The 15,978-nt window shown below is 33.1% G+C and overlaps 1 long non-coding RNA gene across 1 annotated transcript; it reads left to right on the plus strand.

The window, feature by feature from the left end:
* Positions 1-2,568: 2,568 nt before the first annotated feature.
* On the plus strand, positions 2,569-14,917 carry LOC136847307 (uncharacterized). Its single transcript, XR_010855703.1, has 3 exons — positions 2,569-2,654; positions 3,768-3,939; positions 5,081-14,917. It is a non-coding gene; the product is annotated as an uncharacterized lncRNA (long non-coding RNA).
* The last annotated feature ends 1,061 nt before the right edge of the window (positions 14,918-15,978 follow it).

The following is a 15,978-nucleotide window of genomic DNA, read 5'->3' on the forward strand; positions in this document are numbered from 1 at the left end:
CTGTGCACTAGTAGAATTACTAAAAGGCCCTCATTCAAACTGGATGGTATCAAATGGAGTATTTATTCAGAAAAAGTTACAAGCTTTCTTGGACAAACAGTCCACATTATCAAGTATCCGCCATTTGATACCATCCAGTTTGAATGAGATCCTTTTAGTAATATATATATATATATATATATATATATATATATATATATATATATATATATATATATATATATAAATATATGTATAGCGCCAAAGTATCCAAAGATATTTTTATGCAAACTCCAAGAACTGATCTTAAATACCAGTGTCAAAAATGGAACACAAAAAGAAGATAAGGTAAGCTGGTCCATTTTAATGATCACAGTAAGTCTCCAGGAGAAGGGACAAATGAAAGACGTTTATATAAAAATAAAAAGAGACGCCTTTTCCAGTCATTCTTCAGGAGATTCTTAATGAAACTGGTCAAATACATTTGACAGAATCTAGGTTGCAAATACTGGTGATTCTCGTGGGGGGGGGGTTGCCTTCAGTGCACCCCACGCGCGGTACACTGTAGGCATTGCATAAGGTTCCTTGCAGCGCGCCTTCGGCCCTTAGCTGCAACCCCTTTCATTCCTTTTACTGTACCTCCTTTAATATTCTTTCTTCCATCTTACATTCTACCCTCTTCTAACAATTGCTTCATAGTGTAACTAGGATGTTTTCTTCATCTTGCACCTTTGTAGCCTTTTACTTTCAAGTTTCCTTTCAGAGCTGAATGACCTCATTGGTCCCAGCGTTTGGCCGTCGGTCTAAATTGTATATTCTATTCCAATACCGGTGATTGGAAGAACCTCGTGATTATTGGTGATTATTGATACCCAGCAAACGAAAAGAGAGTAGTTTGTATAAAGTATATAAAGGACAAGCAGAAAATAATAGCCTTTTATGAGAAATCGGTTTCATACAAAGGCACTCTTGGTGTCTTGGAGAACATTTCGTTGCCATAATGATGATAAGCATAAAATCTCAAATTTCCTTATTGTACTGAATGATAGAAAGCGGGAAATGAAATTTAAAAAAAAACAGATTCTCAAAGAAGTGTAGGCTTTGCCACTTGAATTCGAATCCTGAAGAAATCTCGCAGAAAAATCAAAGACTCATACTTTACTGGCCATCCTGAAATTCTGCACACACACACACACACACACACACACACACACACACATATATATATATATATATATATATATATATATATATATATATATATATATATATATTATATACATAATGTTTACACACACTTTATACACAGTTATTATTGCTTGGTAATTCTTCTTTCTGTGCTATAGACGGTTTCTCCAAGTTATTTTCTAAGTATCTCCAGACATTGGTTTCAACTTGCAACGGATCTTTATTCCGCTTGTGAATCATTCTGTTCCTCAGAAAGGTTAGAAACAGTTGCTCATATCTGCTATCAGATGGAAAGTATTTTTTTCAGAGGGAATATTTTATAGCCTTTAACTTTCGTTTGAGTACATTGCTTCCATTTACATTTAATCTCGAGTTGTTTATATAATTATAAGTCGATTTTTCTCTGACTGCATGTTCATAAATACAGCAAACGCATTTTAGGCGAAAATTATAGAAATCTCCCACTTTGAGTTTACTACATTTTATCAATTAATTTTTACCTTGAGTAAAAAAATAGTCAAGGAAAACAAAGTTAGTATAATGTCAAATTGCATTTATGTACTTTACAGAATAAAATTAATCATGATTATTAAAACCATATACAATTTAAAATCAACAGTCATGCATTATGATTAAAAAAAAACTAGACCTCGTATCAATTTGAACTAATGAGACCAAGATAACTATGCAAGTGTGTCCTTCAAAAGTTTAGTACCCATTTTCTTTATTCACTGCCATTCAAGATTAAAGGGGCACTTCTTTAGACTTAAACAAGTACCGTAATGAATTATAACCATTCAAAACGCTTCGACAAGGACCTTAATTTGTATAGAATTGATCTGACAGATTAATAATTATATTTAAATGTTTACTCCACAATATCACAATATTTCATAACTGAATTTGTAAAAGAATAATTGCTGGAACTTTTGAGGGCAATAATCTGTCTAGAAAAGGTAACCAGATTTTAACCACGATTAAGATCAAGTTAAGAATAAAACGTTCTTTTCATGTTGATTTGGGCATTATTTAGTTATTGCGTATGTATAATAAGTTAATTATGTGAAAATAATAAGTAAATAACGTATATTGGGCATTAATAACAATGATAATTTAACATTAAAGGTTAGTTGCTTTTTGTTTGTGCCTTCTAAAACAACTTTTCACCATCACGATTTTTGGTGAATAGAATGTACCAAAACGTCGCCAGTTAGGGAATTTAATTTTACAAAATATCGCCTTTGAACTTCCTCTTTAAATATGTGAATGATAATTCTATCGCTGCAATAATTAAAAATCACAATTAAATACTAAAAAATTACTATTCTAGCCATAAATTGAAGAATAATTGTCTATTAAAGTAGTTTTATGATAAAATATATCTGGCAACTGAAGATGTTTGTACGTTTGCTGTTGTGATGTGGTTTGAGTCTTATTAAACTTTAATTGTGTTGAAAATATTAACAGAATCAGCGATTTGAAGGCATGTAAAGTTGTATTGCATAGCATGTAAATTATAATGTATAGTTCTTTTCATACTAAATTAACTTTGGGTCATCTTTTTAGGTCCCTGTTTTTCCCTAAATTGCCAAAAATAGTGTGTTCCAAGAGTTGAGGCTTATCCCTTGGGGAACCCCATGTTACTGAAGTGGCATAAATCGATCAGTGCAAATGAATTAATGTAGTTCTGTATTATTGTTGTTATTAATACTTAAGACGACTTTTTTTGTTGTATTAGGCTTTCCTTGACTTTAATTTTAATCAGTTTACCCCAGGATATCCCTAACCAGAGCTTTGCGTCAATTGCTAAATTGAATAAAAGCGATTCTGCATTAGTATAGGTCATTATTGATCAATTCTGCCATTACGTAGTTTTCTAATTTTGTTGTGTATAAATGCTGTTGCCATGTTTTACCAAAATACTAGAATTTAGAAGTGAATTACAGGGGGCCACCAGTAGGTGAAGTGGTGTTTCCAATACTTTGCTTGTTGATTGGAATGTGTGCCAAGGTTTTCACAGTGTTAATATTATTAAGGGTAGAACTAAGTAGTAGCAAATACTTAGGAATACTTTATAAAGTAAAGCAACTTTTCTTGTCATAGGGGTGGGTGTTTCATTTGCCTAGTTGTAAAAGTTAAGGGTGTTCTGTAGGGGGCAAGGGTTGTGTGTGAAATTCCCACATTTTTCAGTAAGATTTTGTCATAGTTTAGATTAGGTTAGGTTTAGTTATGATGTATTTTGGTAGTATTTCATAGACTATTAAAATATAAAAACAATTCTATTACATAACAAACTGACATAATGATAGGACTGGCTTAAAAATAGACACTTCATCTTCGTTTTAGAGCTAAATGGTAAAACTGCTACCCATAGGTTTATAGACAACAAGGCATTTAAAAGGTATTCACAGATAAAAATATTCAGGGAATGGTTTCAGCATATCATACAGGACTTGCAAAATATGAGGAAAGATGCCAAACATAATTTGGCTTTGTAATTATTCCTAATTGTCTATGAAAACTGTAATTTGACTTAGCATTTTGCATGTTCCTAGATGTTATCATGTGTGATTTGCCTAATTATTGTCATTTACTTCCAGGTTTAGGTATCACAGCACGTCCACTGCAAGATTTTGTCTACATTTAGCCTTTGGATGCTGTGCTAGCTAGTCCAGGATGGTGTCATGGGATGAAAATTATGAGGATATTCCTTTCTTAGTGCAGTCAGAGCTATATAAGACCAGAAGTACCTTCAGAAGTATTTAGAGCATGGTATGTAGTACTTATCGTATGTCTCCCATGATTGAAAATTTGTAAAACCCTCATTTGGACTAATTGTGGTGCATTTATACAGAGAACTCACTCATTATACTTAGCTTTATAGGCAGAAGAGCATTGTACTAGAAAAATGCCATTATCAATTTCTCAAGAGGAAAGTTTTTGTATTATTTCTCTCATGTGCATATTTCATCTTTGCTAGGAGGCATTTTTGTGTGTTGTAGACATCACTCAGTGTGTCTTAAGTTGCAGATAATTATAGAAAGGCAATATAATGATTTCAGTTTGGTGATTGAGTCCCATATGCTTTTGAACCAGTTGCTTTTCTGTGTAAATTTTTAAAAGAATATTTACCGTTTGTGGTTTTTCCTCTGAAGTATCACGTGCACTTTTAAAAAATGTAGAATGGATGTTTTATGATCCCCAACAATTTCCAAAATACCATCTGTGTATAGGGTGTTTCAGGTCTGGCTGTAGTTCATGCTGTCTAAATTTTGATAATTTTCGTGCAACAAAAACCCCAATTTTCCATGGTGTGATTAATTTGCTCTTCATGTTGCAGGTGATTTACAGCCTGAAAGTTCTTGAAGGAAGTAATCTACATATTTTGAAGAAAGTATTCTGAAGAGGCTGTAGCGTTGTAAGAAAGCTAAGTACTTGATAAGCATGAAACGAAGCTTCTTTTGATAAATACGTATATCTTTCAAGTTAGGATAAAAGTAGTTGTGCAGATGGTCCCTAAACTACAGATTTAGACATTGATTTTAGTTGAACTTGATACAAGTTTTGGACTGGGGCCTAGGTCTTTTTCTCTTAACTATTGGAGTATGAATGTTATCACTAATGATGATAAAATCCTTCACACAAAATTTTTTTTTATTTTTCTGATTGAAATGAACACTTATGAAGATCCTGCTAGTTTTCATTTTACATTGTAAACAAAAGCAGTTGCTACTGACTGTAGATGTGACTAAGTAGGAGGTCAGCAATATGTCAGTGATGAAACACTACAGACGTTCAACACTGAGCCAAAAATACCTGTCCCATCTGTGTTCCCCTTTTCCCCTTGGATATCTGGGGCGTGACTGTAGTTAATCTTACCCTTCTTTTAATATCTTGTCTCTCATTGTTTCAGAAATTTCACAATTGCCAAGTGGAATATCAAACATCTGGAGGAATAATTACAAGATTCTGTCACAAGCATTCTTCAGTACCAGTCTATTTTTGTATCAAACTTGTGCAGTTTGTCAGTGAAGTCATTATTATTGGTATTGAACTGTTCGTCAAATGTCAATAATATCAGCTATGGTAGATATATAGGATGAAAATATAGTAGGCAATTTTTAGCTTAATAGTAGACATTAGGAAGCAGTGTATATTTCAGGATACATAGTACTTCAATATCTTATCAGTTTAATGTATTAAAAGGTAGTTCAGCAAACTTCAGAACATTTAATATCTATTTATCCTGACAGTTTCATATGAGCCATCAGGTGGATAAGATCATACATTAGGATACATAGTTTGTCTTTATTTCTTAATAGTTTAGTATCAGCCATCAGGTCTTATAGATAGTGTTGAATTAACTTCCATTATGGGAGTTTAGATTTCCTTTATATTCCTCATAGTCTTTATCATTATTGTGTTGCAATGATGAAGCTTTAGCAGAGATTCAAATGAGTTCCTTAATTGCTTGTAGGCTTCGCAATATTGTACTGTAATATTACAAAAGCATTTGTATTTACAATATACTTAGACACTTGGTTAAATAAAGTCATAGTTTAATATAGTATGGATGTGCCGACCAGAGTGTTTACAGTTTAGATTCTGTGATAGAATAATATTTTAGAATATGTATATTAATATATATGATTGAAGTTATTTTCAGGGGAATAAACTATAGTGTCTTAACTTTGTACAAATGTTGTCATGAAAGTAATGCATCTTGCAAAACGTAAACTAATAACAATGGATACTTCAACTAATGTTAAGTATCATATCAAGAACATTGGTCTCATGGCATCTCGGCATATTTCAAGACATTGCAAGCATGTGATTGTTATACACTGGGAGCATTATTTTCGAGAAAGTTTGTTATTTCTGACAGTGGTATTGTAGGTATATAAACTGATAATGAAACATAAACTGAAGGTGCCACTGCACAAGTTTTTTATTGTTGACTTGGGTTTTAGTAATACAAACTCAAATTACAAGGACTACTTAGTTTTCTCTTGTTAATAAGGGTTTCATGTATATGGAATGATAAATTTTGACTCAAATTACAAGGACTACTTAGTTTTCTCTTGTTAATAAGGGTTTCACATATACAGAATGATAAATTTTGACTCAAATTACAAGGACTACTTAGTTGTCTCTTGTTGATAAGGGTTTCATATATATGGAATGATAATCAGACTCAAATTCAAAGTGGTTTTGTACCTACAATACCACTTTCAAGGGGTTTTAGTGTTTCTGATTATAGGTAAAAGAATCAGTAAACAAACTCAGGTACGGGAACCATCCATGGTTCTTAATATTATATTGATAAGTGTACTATTTTGAAGGGTGAAGATCATCTCACAAAGTAGTCAGTTTTTCACACTAGAGCAATAAATATTTTCCATGTCTTTGCTAAAGGAAAATTCATTTCTTAGTGTACAACCCAGGTATTAGGACAATTGCCATTTATAATTGTTAATATTAAGCTGTTTTACAGGCCAATTAGATCACATGTACAGTATCTCTTTCCTTTTAAGATTCTCATGTAAGGTTGATTTTCCATGAAAGGTGGAAATTGGAATGATGTGTAGTTTAAGAAATTGGACAAAATTTGAAAGGACTTGCCGTAAGGGAATTTAATGAAAAGTGGTTCCAAAGAAAAACATAAAAGCACTTGCTGTTAGGTTTATCCTTCACCACTTCAATCAAAGAAACTCCCCCGTGCATAAAACTTCCTTCTCTTTATTGATATACTTGCTCTAAGAATAACTCAATATGAAATCGTGTACTGTACAGGTCTTTTCAGGGCAAAGGTTAAATTTTTAATAACTATCAAAAGTGTAATTTAATGTTAGAGTTTTATCTCAACTTAGGAACAGTCATTTCTGTTAAAGTCTGTAGTTCTGTTTTGTTATTGATATTGTCTAGATATATTTGGCTTTATACACTTACATCATTTTAGGTTTCATAAATTTTAAAACCATTTGCTGTGTGGTTTTGACATATGGAAGTTTTTTATTTTGATTGTTAACATGATTCATATAACTCCCATTGAATACCAGTAAAAAGTTCATAATGAATCTTGAAGATATGCATATTGGGGAAAATTTGTAATACTGTACCAAATTGTAAACTGATTTTGTTTCACAAGGATTTCTGTGTTTCAACTTTTTACTGTAAAGAGTCTCATCCTTTGTTCATCTAGGATATGTAACTAGGGTCATTATTTATTTGTTCTTGGCATGATAAAGCAAGCCTAAAAATGAGTTAGAAGGTAGGCCCAAATAATTCCACAAAGTTATAATGATATCCAATACGAAGATGATAAAATAAGACCCCTTTTCTTGAGTGTAAATCTGATGAAGGCAGTGGTCCTCGTGAAGCTTGAGGATTTGAAGTGTATTTTTAACAATATACCCAAGATTTACATTCAAGAAAAGGATTTTATTTCATCCTTAGTATCTTGTATTGTCATTCCTCGGTTATTTCATGTAATCATTACACTAGGTTTTCAGAAAATTGTGTGAATTATGGTTTTTTGTTAAAAGGTCCAAAGTTGAAATACAGAAGTCCTCATATATGTAAATTTTGCAGACAGAAAACTGGAAAGCTTGAAATAAAGGACTCCTTGGAGCCAGCATTGTAGTGCCCTGAGGAGTGAGTGCCCTCAACAAGAGGAAGCCAGTTATCAGCTTTCAAATTGATTCAGAGAACTGTTTTCTAAGCTGACAGCTGATTGCCCAGATGGAAGAACCCTTCTACCTCCCTTGTACTTCTCCCAGTATATTCCCATTTTCTCTGTCTGCTAAAGAATTTTAGTCCCTTTCAGATGTTAAAAGAAAATTGTTATGCACAGGGACCCAAAGGCAGGAGGAGGGGTAAGGTTATCACTAAGATAGATTTTGGCTTTTGTTCACTATTTGTGGCTGTGATTTCATACTTGGGTAAATGCTTGCCTGACATGTAGTGTTTTATGCTTGTTGTAGTGATCCTGTGAATTTTTACCACCAGAATTTGATACTGAACAGATTTACAGCAAACCTAATTAATTTTTCTATGAATAACATGCAAGAAAATCTATGATTTTCAACATTATGATATTCTGTTTTTGGTTTTGTTATGGTAAATGAGTTTTGTATTTAATCTCAGAATACAGAGAAATAATAAGCGAAAGACGTGGTTACAATGAATATATTTTCGAATGTATTGGCCTTTGTGTAATTGGCTTTGTAGCTTACAAAAGTTTTCCCTTAGAGTCTGCGAGTCAGTTTACTTGTAAATATTTATGGATAAGGTTATTTGTTTTGTTTTCAGAGATCTTTATATAGGAGATTAGCTCATTTTCATTAATAGATAGTTAACTGAAATTACTAGTATATTTAGATGCAAAAATACAGCTTATGCATGACTTAAAATTTTAATATTTTATAAGAGAAATTCTCATATCTGGGAAACTTTTATTCTGTCATGTTACATTTTACTTAGAAGTTAATCATTAGATTCTGTTCTTTAAAACCCTATTTCTTGACCAAGTTCCTTGTGCATTTTGTGTAATGTGAAAAACTAGCATGCAGAGTATTATTTACTGAAATTGAAAATTGTAAATTTGCTTGAACAGAGTGCCATTCTTGCCGACATCAAATTTGACTTACTGTACCAAAGGCTTTTTTCCCTTTGGTAGTTCCATGAAACTTTGTTTTACAAGATTATTGACAAGTATTGAATATGATATATATATCTCACCAGATGTTTTAAAAGGTATTAATGAAAGATATCAGAAAATTTTGAAAGTTGAAAGTAATCCTTTTAGTCAAGTTTATAACAATACTTTTAATTATATTTCGGACACATACCGTTGTTTCAAAAGGGGGTATCAGCTTGGGGCTTAAACACCTTGTCGTCTTAGGCTGGTATTTCATTCTTGTACTTGAAATAAAGAAGGGATAAATACAATAATGGCCATATTTAGAGGGTGTGTTAGAAACTCTACAATTTCATAACATTGTCAGTAATTAGAAAGAAAAACAGGTGTGTAAATACGAATCTTTCAGGTAATTCGATGATGTCTTTGTCTTAGGAGGACTGGAACAAACCTGTTTTGACAAGCATAACGAGGAAATTTATATTGTTCTCTGATATATAAGAATGGCTGTTAAACTATTACTGAATAACTTACTCAAAGGCAAACATCAGGCTTCGAGTTTGCTGAATCAAAACATTCATTTTAATAACAATAGCTTAGCCATGTCATTTAATGAGGTGAGGAAAATGTCGTTGCTTTTAGGTGACCTTTCTGATTGAAGCTTACTTGATATGAATTCCTGTGAAAAGCCGAGTCAGATCTGGAGGAAATGGAAGTTAATGAAAAATTAGTTGACATTTCCTTCCAGAAGCTGTATGAACATATAGATATCAACTTTGAGATGTTTACATTAGTTAAAGATGGATAATTGGTTTCAGGTGGTCACAGGTTTCCTCGGAAGGGTTGTGGACAAAGTTTTTTATTGGTTGACGAAACCTTGTACGTATTGGTTTTTAAAACTGGAGGGAAATATCCCTAATGTGAGGTGGTTACGTATAGCAGTAATTTTTTTTATATATATATAATTTATTGGCATGTAGTATGCAATGGATTTTATTTTTTTTTTTTTTTTTTTTTTTCTCCTGTATAACTGGTATAAGCTTTTTCATTGCTACAAAGTGGATCATGATGTAGGTTAGAAATCTCCATTTTTACACTGATGTACAGTGTATCCTTAAAGATGTTAGTGGATTTCTGTAGAGGTTAAAGTTAGTGAAGTTTTGGAATATGAGAAATTGAAGTTTGATGTTTATGGAGTACTACCATACAGTATTGTTAATACAGTACTGTAATAAGTTTGCATGATGATGCGAGTTGCAATTCTATTCTTAATTTGTGATAGTGAATTTTGGTGTGCAGGAAAGCTTGGTAATATCTAACTCGTGATTGGTAAAGGCAGATAATGATCAAATTTTTTATTTTGTTGGTGTTGCTTTTGTGATATGGAATTTATAAAATGTTTGTTCATGACAGTCTAGTTCAGGACTAAGAAAAGTTTTAGTTATGACAGTGGAGTATGAAATACAGCAGAAATAATTTATTTTGTGTTTGTGTTAATCTGGTATTTAGGCGTTACTTGAAAACTGGATTTGTTCAAATGTTAGGTTGTGACAGTGGATTTAATATTCAGTTATTTTTTAGTGACGATGGGTTTGTGATGACTGTAGAAATTTGGTGTTCCAGTATTAATTTGTGACAGTGAAGTTCATCATTCAGATTGTGTTATTTATAATAGACAAATTTTGACCTGTGTTTGTTGGTAGTACTGTATTGAGTTTAAGGTTTTGTTTGTGAGCTGCTCACTGTAGTAATCTGGATTCCAGGCCTTGCTTGTGACAAATTTGGATTGTCTTGTTAGTGCATGATGATCAAATTCAGTACAGTATTCATCATCATTACTTTCACTGGAGTTCATGATGAAAAATTTATAGCACAGGATACGTAAGTGGGTGTCTGAATAAAGTTTGAATTTCAGAAAGCATTTGTTTTAAGGTCAGTGGGATTCAGAAGTCTTTTTATTCTTGACAAGTTTTGGTTTGGGAAGTCTGTTTGTTGATGAAACTTTTGGTTTTAGAAAGAGTGGAAGGTTGTGATACTTTCATATTTCAGGGCTGTGTTCTTTTGATATTTTAGCATTCAGGAAACTTATGTTGACACTTGAATCTGCTAATTTGTGATACTTATTTCAGAAAGTGGTTTTTTTTTTAATACTTCTGTATTCAAAGAATTTGTTGGTATAAAGTTTTGGGTTTAGAAAGTGTTAGTTTGTGGTTTTCTCCATAAAGAGAGTATGTTAGTTTGTGGTTTTCTCCATAAAGAAAGTCTGTCAGTTTGTGGTTTTCTCCTTAAAGTCTTAGTTTGTGGTTTTCACCCTAAAATCTGTTAGTTTTTGGTTTCTCCCTAAAGAAAGAGTGTTAGTTTGTGGTTTTTTCCCTAAAGAAAATCTGTTAGTTTGTGTTTTTCTCCCTAAAGAAAGTCTGTTAGGTTGTGTTTTTCTCCCTAAAGAAAGTGTTAGTGTGTGGTTTTCTCCCTAAAGAAAGTTAGGTTGTGTTTTTCTCCCTAAAGAAAGTGTTAGTGTGTGGTTTTCTCCCTAAAGAAAGTCTGTTACTTTGTGGTTTTCTCTCTAAAGAAAGTCTGGTAGTTTGTGGTGTTCTCCCCAAAAAAAGTCTGTGTAATAAATTTTCATTTACAATATTTATGTGTTACTTGTAAATAGTCTGTTATTTTGTTATGGTTTTCCTCTCAGAATTCTAGAGGTCTTGAGTTTGTGAATTTTTACTTGTAGTCTGTCAGTTGGATTTATTTAGTTTGTTAATTCATGAATTGCAGACTAGGCTGCTCATATACTTATATGAAAGTCTGGAAAATCCGTAGTTTGTGGTAGTTTTGCTTGAAAAGTGGTGTGTCAGTTTGGGAATGTACATATTTTTGCTAAGACAGCGTGCATAAATTGAAAAGTATTTTCTTTACTTTTTGAAGTGTTAGTTTAGGATGGCTCTTTGCCTGAAAAGTGCTCTGAAGTTTTTTGTCCAGAAAGTGTGCCATTTTGGGAGTAATTTTTTTTAGAAAGTGTACTTGGGATAGCCTTTGACCTGAAATGTATCGTAGGAGTGCTTTTTGCCTAGAAAATGTTGGTTTGGGGGTTTTTTGGCCCAGGAAGTGTGTGCTAGTTTGGGAATGTTTTTGATTTACCAAGTGCTTTAGTTTGCGAGTTTTTTTATCCATATTGTGTTATGCAGTTTTTTTTTTTTTTTTTTTTTTTTTTTTTTTTTTTTTTTGCCAAGAAAGTTTGTGTTTTCAGGGAGCTTCATATTTGCATAGAAGTTGTTAATTTTGGGTTTTTAGGCTAGAATGTTTGTTAAAGTTTGTTGATATGCAAATTTCATGCTGGAAAAGTGTCAGATTTATGAGTTTTTTAGGGGGAGGGCATAGGAAGTCTTTTAGTAAGTTTTTTGCTGAGGAAATGTTTGTTTGTTGGCTTTCAAAGTTGTTGTTTTGGCCATTCTTTTGGCCAGAAAGTGGAGTTCATTTGCTTACAATGTTCGTTAGTTTAGGAGTGTGTTTTTCCAGAAAATGGAGTTTATTTGGAAAGAAAATGTTTGTTTGTGATTTTTTTCCAGAATGGGTTTGCTCATCAATTTGTGCATGTAAATTTTGTTTGCCTAAATAGGGTTTTTTTTTTCCAGAAAGAGTCAGTTCAACTGAGATTTTTGCCTACAGAGTGTCAGGTGGGGAGTATTTTGTCCTTAAAGTGTCAGTGTATTGGAGTTTTTTGGCCTAAAAGATATGTCAGTTGAAAAGAGTGCTTCGTCCGTCAGTCCCGAAATGTATTTTGCCCAATAGCAATTGCAAGAATAGAGGTTTAGTTTCTCTTGGAAAATTTTTCATGCAGAGGTTGACTTTATAATTGTAATGGAACAGAAATTAGCATTACAGTCTTTAAATTAGCAAAATCAGTTATACACTTCTGATAATGACAATGTTTCGGCACAACGTTTAAAAATGTAAAACGTAAAATTACAAGGCCCTTTTAAAAAACCTTCTGGAATTGTGTGATTGTTCTTGAAATAAGATGAAAGGCCAAGATTTTGAGTATTCAAAATGGTGACCAGAAAACACAAAATCAGTGGAAATTGAAGTTTGTCATACAAGAAGTGTTGGTCATGATTATCACATTGATCAATATGTAAGGCAGTATTTATTCAAAAGGTGTTCTGTATTTGTAGCAGTGATCGGTACATGGCTTCATTTTCTAGTGTCTTGTAGTCATGCTCTGGTGAATGTGAACTGGCCTTTTAAATAAGCAGACCTCCTCTACTGAGCACTATGATAAGCAAAACAGATATTTTTTTGTAGGCTTGTATTTGGTGAGCAATATGAAAAAATTCATAGCCTTACAACCCTCTTTTGGCAGCCCACACAAAACTACAATTTTAACAGCTTTATAAATACAGTACTTGAAAGATTTGAAAAGACATCCTAACTACAAAACACCTGAAAGAATGTTCCAATCAGATGCTGAACAGTTCTCCTTAATTACCTGGCAATGGGATGATTTTGGAGATGTTAATCACACACTACCTAAAGTGGCTTGGTTGTCCACGTGTACGGTGAAGGTTGACGTTAGTCCGACCTCCTGTCCTGCTGGGGGAGGAAGAACGGGGCAGGAGGACAGTAGCTTTGCACGTCTCCGACCATTTACCTGACTCAATCACTTACATTGAATGGTGTTGTGCTGTAAGACGATCAAGGCATTTGGGTCACTTGTCTGCTTTTGGGGTGCTGTATGTGTCTTGGTGTAATTAATTGTTTTGCTGTAACAAAGACTTGAGGATCAGTATTTTTTTTTTTATATTAAAAATAATGGGCCCTTTTTTGGTTTACTTAAGATAATCCTGTAGTTTCTTGTTCAAAAGACATCTGAAAGGAATATAGATGAATTTCGTACTTTACAAATAAATCTTGTAAACTGGTGGTGTCATGTAACTGCATTGTATCATCAAATTTGCATGGAAATTTTGGTCAGTCAAAGATGTTTTAAGGAAGGAATCTAAATAAGATTAGCAAGTAAAAAGATAAAATTTGTTTAAAATATTTAATTAAAAGAGAATTGATTTCGAAGAATCTAATGAATAGGTGTCATTATAGGAGAGTACTAATGTGTCTAAACAGGTGTCACAGCAGCATATTATCTAAAATATTTTAGAATTTTGTCAAGTTTTACACCAGCTTTGTTGCCAGTAATGACACTGTAACATTTGGTGGCAAATTGCAGCAAGATGCCATGAAACAGGCTGTGAGGTCTTTAAAATGTACCAGATTAGTATAGTCAACTCTTGTGTTGAAAAGAATAGTCATATTTCCATTATTAACATATCTGAAAATGAGGATGAAGTAACCTTACCTAGCAATATTTATGAGTAAATTATCCTATACAGATCTAGGTCAAGAATTTTGTTATACAAGTCAATTTCAGAGGGCTAATACACTCAAAATATCTTTTAGTGTACTTTGCCTCGTTCCTCGGTTTTTCTATGAAAGCTAAATAAAGACCTATTTTCTGTAAGAAGGCATGAGAAATTCTTGTGGTTTCCAAATTTCTGCAAAAGTGGAAGCATGTCGAAATGCGTGTTTACATTCAAAGATTTTTTGGAGGGGTCTGTATGGTTCAGAACAGAATTCTGGAGGGTAAAGCCCATAGGTTTTTCACGCATAGTTTCACAAGACACTTTGTCAGATGAGCATTTACCCAAGTATAAAATCACAGCCATAATGGTAAACTTCAACTACAGCTTATCTGTGATAACTTTACCCTTTCCTTGCCTTGGACTCCCTGTGCATACGTTTTCTTTAATGTTTGAAAGAACCAACGTTCTTCAGCAATGACAGAGAAAATGGCAATGCATCTGGTAAGGCACAAAGAAGGACAATAGAAGGTCTTTTCCCATATTGGTAATCAGCTGTCAGTTTAGAAAACTGAGCTATGAGTCACTTTCAAAGCTATAACTGACTGGTTACCTCTTGCTTACGGCACTACTCCTTTGGGGCATTGCAAGGCTGGCTCCCAGGAGTAAAATAAAATTGTAAATTTTAATTATTGTTAAGAGAAACCACACCCAATATTGAAAATGTATTTTTTGGAATTTAAATAAAAAAAAGTGTCCTGCTCTTTAATGGATTTTATTGCCTAACCTTATTGTACAATATTTTCAGATCCACCAAATTATAACCTCTAACTTATAGTGTGAAAATACAGTACACAGAACTACTAGATTGTCAGTATACATTCTACTTTCCAACAGTCCACCCATACTTTTCTATATTACAGCTTCTATGGTTAGGAAGAATGTTATCACAAAGTATGACATCAATTAGAATACATTCAAATTTATTCAATTTATGAACTTTAAGACGTCAAGCCAAGCATGGGTACCATACTGTACATCCAAAATTGCTGGATATAAATATCACTGACATTTAGTTTTATGGAAAAAATACGTCGTGAAAATTTCTAGAGAAAAATCCACAGGAATAAACATATTGAAAGCTGTAACAATGACTGTGTATAACAACAGATACTTTTCACTGGAATAAAAAGAAGAACTGGAGATAAAGAAAAACCATAAAAATAATGCTGGATAGCTAGTACTGACTTGCAGAGATCACTGGGAATACTGTACTATAGTACAGTAGCTAAATGGGAGGGAAAAGAAACTAAAGACAGAGGTAATAGATTTCAAAATTGCAAATACTTTGAAAAATAAATTTAAAAAAGCCAAGTATACTACTACTTGGCAATGAGGAAAAGAAACTCCAAGTCAAAGGATTTAACACCAGATGGACCACATTACAAAGGATAGGCAAATGATACAGAATAATCAGGACGAGAGAGGGGAGATGGACAAAAACGGGAACTTGCATAGCTTATGCCACAACATTTAAAAGCTGCTGCATGAGCCAACAACAGCAAATACAGTACTAGTGGATAACAATGAGGTTGATAAAAAGTAAAACGAGTAGCTGGGGTGAGAAGAGTAAACTCACAAACCAACTATTAAAAGTATGAAAAACAAGTGTTCAAGCAGAACAGAAGCATGTAAAATTAGACAGAGGACAAAAGAACACAGCAAAAATAAGTCGTAAGCAATGTGAAATCTGGAAAAGCACAGGAGAGCACAGAAGACTGGGATTGATGTGCATGGTTGGCAGAGCTTAGGCAATGAAAACATGAT

The sequence above is a fragment of the Macrobrachium rosenbergii genome, chromosome 16 (assembly GCF_040412425.1).
Source record: "Macrobrachium rosenbergii isolate ZJJX-2024 chromosome 16, ASM4041242v1, whole genome shotgun sequence".
NCBI classification, from domain to species: Eukaryota; Metazoa; Arthropoda; class Malacostraca; order Decapoda; family Palaemonidae; genus Macrobrachium; species Macrobrachium rosenbergii.